Consider the following 11,339-nt stretch of genomic DNA (forward strand, 5'->3'; position numbering starts at 1 on the left):
CCTCAGATGTGGCCTTGTGGAGCTCAAGGTCTGGTTGGGAAGGAAAAAACATGCATAGACCAAGAGACAAAGATATACTTTGGTGGAAACGCAGCAATCATACTGCATAAACCCAAAGAGCCTTTGGATGCTGGGCCCTGGGCTAAACAACCCTTGGGGGAAGCAGATAGAACAGATACATAAAGCTCTGCTCTGAGGTTAACGTGTCTGGCAACCCATCCCTGTTGTGTGACTGTGCCCACTTCCTTACCTATAAAATGAGGACAATAATGGTAACCTCTCCCTCAATTCTAGTATTATAAGAATCAAAATGAGTTAATGCACATAACACAGAACAGGACCTAACATATAGCAAGGGTTCCGTGCATGTTAATCATTGTATTATTATTATTATTATTATTATTATTATTATTTATCATTAAAAAAAATAGAGACCTACAGAGAAGGGTTTTCTGGCCTGAGAAGCCCAAGCTCAGGAACCAGACTGCCTGAGTTCAACTCTTAAGTTTGACACTTGCTTACCAAGTAACCTTGAGGGATGCCTGAGTGGCTCAACTGGTTGAGTACCTGCTTTTGGCTCAAGTCGTAACCCCTGGGGTCCTGGGATCAAGTGCCACATAGGGCTCCCCATGGGGAGCCTGCTTCTCCCTCTGCCTGTATCTCTGCCCCTCTCTGTGTGTCTCTCATGAATAAATAAATAAAATATTTTTTAAAAACCTTGAATAAGTCACTTTAACCTCTTGTGCCTCAGTTTCCTTATCTGCAAAATGGGGGATAATACTAGTGACTACCTCATAGAACTGGAAAGATTAAATGAGTGTAATCAAGGCAAGAGGTTAGAATAGCACCCGGCCCACTGTAAGAGCTCAGTAAACATTAGTTCATTAGTAACCAGAAATGTGATGCAAGCCTACCAGTGTCTGGAGAAAGTAATGTGGAGGAGGAGCGGGAGGCAGAGGCCATAGAATGGAAGAGCGAGCACATGCGAGGATCCAGGGGGGATGGTTCCCAGGGCTCCACCTGTGTTATCCAGAAAACATCCACTAATCAACACCATACCATTCTGTGAGCCAGAACAGCATGTACCTGCACTCAGGTGGTACAGGGAGAGTTGTTCCAGGTAAGAGCAATCTCTCAGGCAGGTCCTGGTGGCTCCTGGAGCAGGCGCAGGGTGTCCTCCCCCATTAATTGGTGACCTTCAGCAAGTCATCCCTGTGTGTCCTCCGTGGTTGGGAAGACAGGTAATACCCTGCCAGGTCCCCTGGGTGGTGGGAGCAGGGTTGCAAGAAGGGCAAGGAGAGCTTGTAGAAGGGAAGGGAGTTTCTCAGATTCCAGAGGGTTTAAAGTCCATCTTTGTTCTGGGGGTGAGAACACAGAGTGTACCCCTGTTGCCAGCAACTGCTCTGCTTCTCCATTTCCTTTTTTCTTTTTTCTTTCTTTTTTCTTTTTTCTTTTTTTTAAGATGAGGCAGAGACACAGGCAGAGGGAGAAGCAGGCTCCATGAAAGGAGCCCGATGCGGGACTCGATCCCAGGATCCCGGGATCACCCCCCGCCCCAAGCCAAAGACAGATGCTCAACCACTGAGCCACCCAGGTGCCCTTTCTCTGTTTCCTTTCGCTTATCTGAGCCTTTCCTCGGTACTTCAGGGGTGGGCAGGAGAGGGACACAGCCCTGCTCCAAGGAACTCACAGTCCCACAGGTAGGATACCATACTCTGAAGCATTACTTGTGAGGTGCTTTATAATTTTAAAAGCACTGTCTTTGACCTCAGTTGTCTGAGCCTCTTTACCACCTTAAAGACCCCCCAACCCCTACACTGTCCTCTGGGTTAGGGAAGTCTGTCTCCCATGGTAAGATGATTACATAAATGACCCCAATACTCCACCCCTTTCTAGCTCTATGCTTTTTGTAAAATAACTTTATAGCTCCTCCCGTCAGGGGGTGTAATCTATTTTCTCGCCCTTGTAAGCCTGGGCTGACCTTTGGGGCTTGCTTTAACAGAGTGCAGTGCAAGGCATGCTGTGCTAGTTCTGAGCCTAGGCTGCAAGAGTATTTTCTTTCCCTTTCCTGGAAGCCTGCCACTACCATGAGAACAAGTCATGGCAAGCCAGACTGCCAGAGGATGAGACCATATGTGAAGGAACCTACTCAGCCCAGTCGTCCCTGCTCAGGCCCTTAACCCAGAGGAGAGGGCCCAGCCAAGATAAGCAGAGCCACTCACATGCAAATACACGAATGAGTCTAACCAAAACCAGCTTAGCTCTGCAGAACCACCAGTCCCCCAGTAGGCTCAGAGAATAATAATGGTGCTTAAACCACTACTGTTGAGGCTAATTTGTCACAAAGCAATAGCTAACTGATCCCCATTGCCCACATGACAACAAGAGACTTGCTCAATGCTAATATAGCCAGTGTGTTTGTCTGGGGCGGGGGGGGGGGCAGGGGTCCAACCATCCGTCTAACCTGATCTTTGAGACTCGCTGCTGACACAGATATCAAGACTTTTTTTTTTTTTTAAGATTTTATTTGTTCATGAGAGACACAGAGAAAGGCAGAGACACAGGCAGAGGGAGAAGCAGGCTCCATGCAGGGAGCCTGACATAGAATCTGATCCCAGGTCTCCAGGATCATGCCCTGGTCCTAAGGCGGCACTAACCGCTAGGCCACCCAGGCTGCCCAGACATAGAGACTTTAGAACTGTTATTAAAAGTCCCTATTTGTTAGCTTGGAAATACATCAACCACACCTCACCTTAAATCTGTGTTCCTCAACCTGCTGTAGCCCATGCCCTATTTGGACATTCATACATGCTCTGCTTTCTCGTTCCTAAATGTATTTGAAACTGTGGGGTAAGTTTCCTCACCATTCTGCCCCTAAGATTCCTTATCTGTAACATGGGGATATTGTACTACCTCAGTGGTTATGAGAATTAAATGAGTTAATGTCAGTAAAGTGTATAGAACAGTGCCTGATGTCTAGCAAAGGCCTTATTAAATAAAATAATAAAATAATGTGACTAGAAATGAGCCACAGCAGTAGCAGTTTTACTAGGGAAACATTTTTATTTTGATCCTGAAAGCTGCATATTTTTCACTTGGATCTGGTGACATCAGTATGAGTGTTGAGTCAGCTCATATGCCATAAGCTCTTCTCTCCAAGACGGCGTGGGAGACATCACCTCGTGGGTGGCAAAGCAGTTCTTGAAAGCCAGACGTGCGGAAAAGCACACGCATCCCTTCTTGAGAAGCACTGGTGGACCATTATTACACATTTACCTCTTATTCCACAGAGAGCATATTCCTGGTAGGTTGCATGGAAGTCAAATCCTAACATAAATCTGTGTTAAAGCTCATCTGGGGAATCATTTTGCAAAGTGAAGATGGCTTTTGTAAAGCAGATCAGTATCCCTTTGAGGGACATTCGAAATTTTGACTAGAGATGGATTTAGTTTCTTTGTATCTAAAACAAATCTGCCACCCAAGGTTCCCTCAAGGGACTCCAGTCCTTCTCTCTTTCCAGGATCCCCCCACAACTTCCAGGGCTGTCTGCTGCTGACCCTCAGTACAACCCCAAGAGGCCTCCTCTCACTTGGCCTCTTGCCCTTGGCTCTCCAGGGCTGGGACCTGTGTGATTCCTGGCTCTACCGCGGTGAATCTCTTTGAAAACTGCAGGTGCAGAGCTGTTCTCTGCAGTGATTCTGATGTCCCTGTGCTGGCAGTCTGGACGGGCAAGTACCAAGCTCTCTGGCTTCTTCCCTAGCAGGTAACAACCTGCTTAGAACTTCCTTCACAATGTGGTTTATGTATACAATGGAATATTCCTCAGCCATTAGAAGCGAAAAATACCCACCATTTGCTTTGACGTGGATGGAACTGGAGGGTATTATGCTGAGTGAAATGAGTCAATCGGAGAAGGACAAACATTATATGGTCTCATTTATTTGGGGAATATAAAAAATAGAGGGAATAAAGGGGAAAGGAGAAAAAATGAGTGGGAAATATCAGAAAGGGAGACAGAACATGAGAGACTCTGGGAAATGAACTAGGGATGGTGGAAGGGGAGGTGGGCGGGGGGTGGGGGTGACTGGGTGACGGGCACAGAGGGGGGCACTTGACGGGATGAGCACTGGGTGTTATTCCATATGTTGGCAAATTGAACACCAATAAAAAATAAATTTATAAAATTAAAAAAAAAGGAACTTCCTTCACAAACTGGGGCATCCAAGAGAGAACCCACAGTTCTAGCAGATGCCCACTTTTGGTTCTGGTAGTTGGGTAAACACAGATAGGGCTAAAACTCAGTATCTCATGATTCTGGTAGGCTGTTGGGATGAGCACAAGTATGAAGAAGGGTCCTAACTAACTTCTCAGCCTTCCTCAAACACTAGTCCTCAGTGTTGTCCTGTGCCTTTGATACACTATTCCCTTGACTTCTTTTTAAATTTTTTTAAAAGATTGTATTTATTCATGAGAGACACAGAGAGAGAGAGGCAGAGACACAGGCAGAGGGAGAAGCAGGTTCCCTGAGGGGAGCCCGATGCAGGACTCGATCCCAGGACCCCGGGGATCATGACCTGAGCCAAAGGCAGATGCTCAACCACTGAGCCACTCAGGTGACCCTATTCGCTTGACCTCTAATGCCCAGTGTTCCTCCATACTCTTCTTCTAACCACCCTTGCCTGGAACACACAATGCCTGGAAACTTCTATTCATCCCTAAAGACCCAATTCAGAGGCCTCGGGTTCCAGAAGGCAGATAAAGCTCACAATTATCTTCTCCATTAAAATAAGAGAGGAGGGGCAGCCCTGGTGGCATAGTGGTTTATCTCCACCTCCAGCCAGGAGTGTGATCCTAGAGACGGAGGATGGAGTCCCACATCAGGCTCCCTGCATGGAGCCTGCTTCTCCCTCTGCCTGTGTCTCTGCCTCTGTGTGTGTGTGTGTGTGTGTGTGTGTGTCATTAATAAATAAATAAATAATCTTTTTCAAAACTAAATAAATAAGAGAGGGGATCCCTGAGTGGCTCAGCGGTTTTGCGCCTGCCTTTGGCCCAGGGCGTGATCCTGGAGTCCCGGGATCGAGTCCCACGTCAGGCTTCCAGCATGGATCCTGCTTCTCCCTCTCCCTGTATCTCTGCCTCTCTCTCTCTCTCTCATGAATGAATAAATAAATCTTTTAAAAAATAATAAATAAACAAACAAATAAATAAAGTAACAAAAATAAATAAATAAATAAAATAAATAAATAAATAAAGTAACAGTCCAGCTTTGAGTCTGGAGAATACTCTGGAAATAAAGTGCTCCAGTCTGGGAAGAGCAACCAGTAAGGGCATTAGGGCTTAGTAGGAATGGAACAGAAAGGAGTTGTACTCTGGTCCCCTATGATAGATCCAAAAGGAGGGGGGGACATTGATATTGTAGGAGTCCCAATGAACTGCCCACTTCTTGGTCACACTCCCTTCTCCTGACCAGTCAGCCCTCTGGATCAGGGGAGAGGCCTCCCGAGAGGAGGCCATCCTACTATCCTACTCAGCTCCATAGGATATGCACATCACCAGCACCTTTACCCGCCTTTGCCTGTGGTCCAGTCTTTCTTTTGTTCCCTCGGGTACAGATGATTGAGTCCATCACATTCCTCAGTTTATAGCACATTATCATAATGGATCCATCCAAGCCCCCCTCATATTTAATCCATTTATTCTTTTTATCTTTGCACCCCAATCTGGTCCTCCCCTTAGCCCACCTAGGCAACCACTGATCTGCTGTCCATCACTACAGATTGGGATGCATCTGATATTTTCTCTTCTTCTTTTTTTTTTTTTTTTTAAACATTTTTTTAAATTTATTTATGATAGTCATACAGAGAGAGAGAGAGAGGCAGAGACACAACAGGCAGAGGGAGAAGCAGGCTCCATGCACCGGGAGCCCGATGTGGGACTCGATCCCGGGTCTCCAGGATCGCGCCCTGGGCCAAAGGCAGGCGCCAAACCGCTGCGCCACCCAGGGATCCCTTTTTTTTTTTTTTTTTTTTTCTCTTCTATTCTCTCTTTAAAACGTGGAGGTGGGCAGCCCGGGTGGCTCAGTGGTTTAGCACTGCCTTTAGCCCAGGGCATGATCCTGGAGATCCAGAATCGAGTCCCATGTCCAACTCCCTGCATGGAGCCTGCTTCTCCCTCTGCCTGTGCCTCTGCCTTTCTTTCTCTTTGTGTGTCTCTCATGAATAAATAAAATCTCTTATAAATAAATAAATAAATAAATAAATAAATAAATAAATAAATAAATGTTTTTCATAGCTGACTATGCCTGCTGCATCAGTCAGGACAGACCAAGTTCTACTCCAGTAACAATACAAACTTTCCGTGGCTTCACACAACCATGGCTATTTTTCACTCTTGCCACAAGCCTCATGCAGGTCCATGAGGGCTCCACTTAGCACGGTCACCTGGGCACTCAAGCAGATGCAGATTCCATCTCAACAAATGTTCCTGTGTTGGGTATGATACAGTGAATCTGATGCTCACGTTCAAAGCTTCCATCCAGAAATATAGAAGAAAAACACCATTTCTGCTAATATCACATAAAGCAAGTCACAGGGCCATGCCTGACTGCAGAGGGAGTGGGGATGGCAACTCTGCCCAGGGCCTGGGAGGATGAGTAACTTGGGAATCTATGAAAAGTCCTATGGCCTACCATACCCGCAAAACTGATTTCATGGCCACTGATGAGTCATGCTTGTGAACCATAGTTCAGAAAATACTAGCTTCAGGGCACCTGGCTGGCTCAGTCAGTGGACTGTGCGACTCATGATCTTGGGGTTGTGAGTTGGAGCCCCATACTGGATGCAGAGATTACTTAAAAATAAAATCTGGGAGGAAAAAAAAAAGAACACACTAGTTTGAAGGTTTCTTTTTTTTTTAAGGTTTTTTTTTTTAAGATTTATTTATTCATGAGAGACACAGAGAGAGAGAGACAGACAGATAGACACAGGCAGAGGGAGAAGCAGGCTCCATGCAAGGAGTCCGATGTGGGACTCGATCCTCGATCTCCAGGATCACACCCCAGGCTGCAGGCGGCGCTAAACCGCTGCACCACCGGGGCTGCCCAGTTTGAAGGTTTCTTATGGTGATCTGCAATCCGGACCACAACTTCTTACTACTGGCCCAACTCTACCCCTGCAGACACTCAACACACCTCTGCCCACCCTGCCTCAGAACAGTCCTACTGAGGAAGGCGTCTCTCTTCCCCAGGTGTTCCCCTCTCCTGGCTTAATACTCTCAATCCCCTCAACTCCTCTTCCCAGGCTGAGATTTTCAGTTTCCTCTCCTCCTCAGGCCCTCCCCACCTGCCCATGTACCTCCTAATGTGTCATCTCAAAATGCAGTCTGAGCTGCCTGCATTCAGCGACTCTCATACTCGGAGGGATGAAGCCTGAGCAAGCTGAAAGAGAGGACTGACCTTCAGAGGCAGCTTTGTTCAGCCTGTTATCTAATTTCCTCATTCAGCAAATACTATTGATATATTCCCAGCGGGAGGCCCAAGGAAATCTGATCGGATCATTTTCTGGCTTAAAAATCCTATGACGGCTTCCAATTACTCAGGATAAAACATCACTCCTTCAAGTGGCCTGCAAGGCCTGGGTGCAGTTGGCTTCGGCCTGCTTCTCTAACCTCGTGTTCCACAACCATCCCCTTCTGTTTCAGCACACTAGGCCACTTTCAGGTCCTGGAATATACCCTCCCTTGCCTCACAGAGCAAGCTTCACAGTCATATGCCTTGTTCTCTTGAACATGCCCCACATCCCCTTCTGCCTCCTTAACTCCCTCCTCCTCATCCTCAGGCCTGTTTAAACCTCTCTTCCCCCAGCTAGGTTAGGTCCCCTGGGTGAACGCACTCCACATTTTTCTCAGTACTCTGCTCACTTTCCACTTAGTTGAAATTCATTGGTAGTTACTTGTCTAGCTTACCCACTAGATTATACAACCTGTGAGAAGAACCACCTTGTCTGTTTTGTTCACCACTGTCTCCAGCATATAGGATTGGACCTCACACCCAACAGATACTGCCTACCTCATTAGGTACCAAGCGTGTTATTGGCGCTTGGGGGTTAGGGCTGCAAAGAATACTAGCTTCCTACCCCAAATAATTCCTAGTCTGGGGATTGGCCGAGGAGAAAAACAAACATAGGAAGTGCTACATTCATAGGATATACAGAATGCGAGGAAGCAGAGAGGAAGGAATAATTCGGTCTACTTTAGAGAGAGCAAGAAAGAATTTTCAGATTGTGTAATTTTTTGAAAGTGACAAGTGGTCTAAGCTTGTTTCCTTACCTATAAAATGGAACTACAAAGAGTATCTATCTCTCAGGGTTTTTGTGAGGACAAGAAAGAATGATGTCTATAAAACAGGGCTTAGCATCAGCCTGGGACAGACAACCGCTCAGCAAGCAGTAGTGATTACTGCCACTGCTGTTAGGAGTGAGGCATCAAGGGTAGCAGCAGTTCCCAGCTTGGGCAGCAGGCCCCTAGCAGCACTGTGTTGGGAGGTGAGGACTGCACATGGGAAGGAAGAGCAGGTTGGCAGAAGAGAGAATAGTGATTTGAGTTATTCCCCTTGCCCTCCTCTAAAGACTCTCAAATCCTGAGACCTTCTAACCCAAAGTTTTTGGTTATTTCCCTAAAAGTTTTCACCTTGGGGTTTGTGGATGGTCTTCAGGGAATGCTCAAACCCCTGAGACTATGTGTAAAATGCATTTTCCCCTGAGAATGCCAAGGCTTTTACCAATCTCTCAGATTTATTATCTCTGCCCCCCACAAGGTGAAGACCACAGACCCAAGCCATCTCTCTAATGTAACCCATGGCTGCCCCAACACTTGGTCCTCTGCCAAGGATGGGTTGTTGGATATCACACAGAAAGGGAAACTCACAAAGCAAGACTGAGGCACATTGCTAGGCTTCCAGGTCTCTAGATAGAGCCCCTCCCACAGTCCATATCAAGCCACATTTGGCATTATTATACTTTGTGACCTTATTCTCTACCCCCTCCTCTATTTCTTTGATCATCACATGCACAAAATTGAATTAATCATAGTCCTTTTTCATTATACATTTTTTTCATGTACATCCTTTAATGCATAGCTTTTTACTAATTTAGTTGACAATAACCTAATCTAACAATATGTTCCCTCCAGCTCCAACCAATCCCCCTTACCTGGGAACCATTATCTTGAATCCCACAGTGAGAATCCTTCCATCCTTTTTACGTAGTTTTACTGCATATATGTTCTTTAAAAAGGTTTTTAAATTCTTAGTTGTATTTAACTCTAATAACATGAGAGAGATGCAAATTAAAACAATGAGATGCTCAGAGATACCAACTGGAATATAGTTTAAAACTGACAATACCAAGTATTAGCAAGGATGTGGAACAAAGCATTCTGTCTTTGGTTTGAATCACCATGGTCTGTGTAAGGAATCTTGGCTTTGAGGGAGCTCAAATTAGAAGTTCACGGAAAGGTTTTTATGCTACTCTGGCCATATAATCAATCAAGCCAGACACCCATAACCAGTTAGGCCAGTTATAAACCATCAGTAAAGAAAGTGACCCTGGGAGTCATCAGGGGAGCTTCAGACTTTTTTTTTTTTTTAAAGATTTTATTTATTTATTCATGGGAGACACAGATCGAGAGAGAGGCAGAGACACAGGCAGAGGGAGAAGCAGACTCCATGCAGGGAGCCCGATGTGGGACTCGATCCTGGGTCTCCAGGACCATGCCCTGGGCCGAAGGCAGGCGCCAAACCGCTGAACCTCTCAGGGACCCCGAGCTTCAGACTTTAAATGGCATATTAATAATTCTAGAATAGGCTAAACTATAGTGAAAGCAGATCAGTGGTTTCCTGGGACCAAGAATGGGTGGGGGGAAAGGAATTGAGTACAAAGGAGCACGAGGAAGGTTTTTAGAAGATAGAATTATTGGAGATCCCTGGGTGGCTCAGCAGTTTAGCACCTGCCTTCCGCCCAGGGCATGGTCTTGGAGTCCCGGGATCGAGTCCCACGCCAGGCTCCCTGCTTTTCCCTCTGCCTGTGTCTCTGCCCCTCTCTCTGTCTCCCTCTCTCTGTGTCTCTCATGAATAAATAAGTAAAATCTTAAAAAAAAAAGAGAGAGAGAGAATTACTTTCTATACTTTATGGTGATTGTTATTATGTATAATTATCAAAATTCATTAATCCATTTAAAATTGATCAATTAGGGAATCCCTGGGTGGCTCAGCGGTTTGGCGCCTGCCTTTGGCCCAGGGCGCGATCCTGGAGTCCCGGGATCGAGTCCCACGTCAGGCTCCCAGCATGGAGCCTGCTTCTCCCTCTGCCTGTGTCTCTGCCTCTCTCTCTCTCTCTCTAAGTCTATCATAAATAAATAAATAAATCTTTAAAAAAATAAAAAAAAATAAAATTGATCAATTATATTGTATGTAAATAATAAATTTTTGTTTTCTTTTTTTAGAGGGCATCATTGCTACATTTAATCTTTTGGGATTGAACTTTTTTTTATTTAATATTTAATTATAAAGATTCATCCATATCATTATGTAACACTGTGCTTCATTCGACAGCCATATAATATTCCATTGTGTGAATATTCCAGTTTATTTGTCCACTCCACTGCTCATGGGCATTTGCATTTCCTTTTGGAATTGCTATGAACATTCTTGTACAAATCTTCCAGTGTATATGGAGGAGTTTCTCTTGGATTTACTCCTAATATTGGAATAACTGGGCTGTAGGGTAAGTAAATGTTCAATTACAGGAGATATTCAAACTTCTTTCCAAAGTAATTCTTTGCTTTTCCAAGCTGGGTCAGTCTGTCCAGGTTAGACTGGGACCCCAGGGGCAGGAGACCCAATCTCTTCCTGAATTAGCATTGCTTAGCATTCAGTTAGCACCAGGCTGGATACCCAGGAGGCCAAGGGCAGAAACCCAGGCACCTGAGGCCTCCCAGTCTCAGCCAATACTAAAAGCAAACAGCAGGCAGGCACCACATATCACACACAGAAGATAATTAAAGTTCTACTCCCTAGAGCTCCCTCTTCCTAGCTTCACTTGATTTTGAGTATGAAAGATCTTCTACGGCCCTCAGTTATACTGCAAATCCCAAGAAAAGAGAAGGCTTAACCTTATCCAAAATCCTTCTCAGCTGACACCTCTAATACCAAAACAAGAATTGGCAGGAAAGGTATAAAGAGCAAAATGAGTGACAGAAAGAGGAAGAGGAGGGATAAAGAAAGTGGGGAGAACCAAGAACACAAATGTTCTAGAATTATGCTCCCTTTTCTACACAAGGATCAG

General features: G+C 45.4%; 1 long non-coding RNA gene across 2 annotated transcripts; it reads left to right on the plus strand.

Moving 5' to 3' along the window:
- Positions 1-818: 818 nt before the first annotated feature.
- On the plus strand, positions 819-4,052 carry LOC144282040 (uncharacterized). Of its 2 annotated transcripts, none has more exons than XR_013350409.1 (3): positions 819-1,120; positions 3,081-3,304; positions 3,521-4,052. It is a non-coding gene; the product is annotated as an uncharacterized LOC144282040 (long non-coding RNA). The 2 variants fall into 2 exon arrangements; XR_013350410.1 differs by having other exon boundaries at positions 3,161-3,304.
- Positions 4,053-11,339: the final 7,287 nt, after the last annotated feature.

This window comes from Canis aureus, chromosome 13 (genome assembly GCF_053574225.1).
Source record: "Canis aureus isolate CA01 chromosome 13, VMU_Caureus_v.1.0, whole genome shotgun sequence".
NCBI classification, from domain to species: Eukaryota; Metazoa; Chordata; class Mammalia; order Carnivora; family Canidae; genus Canis; species Canis aureus.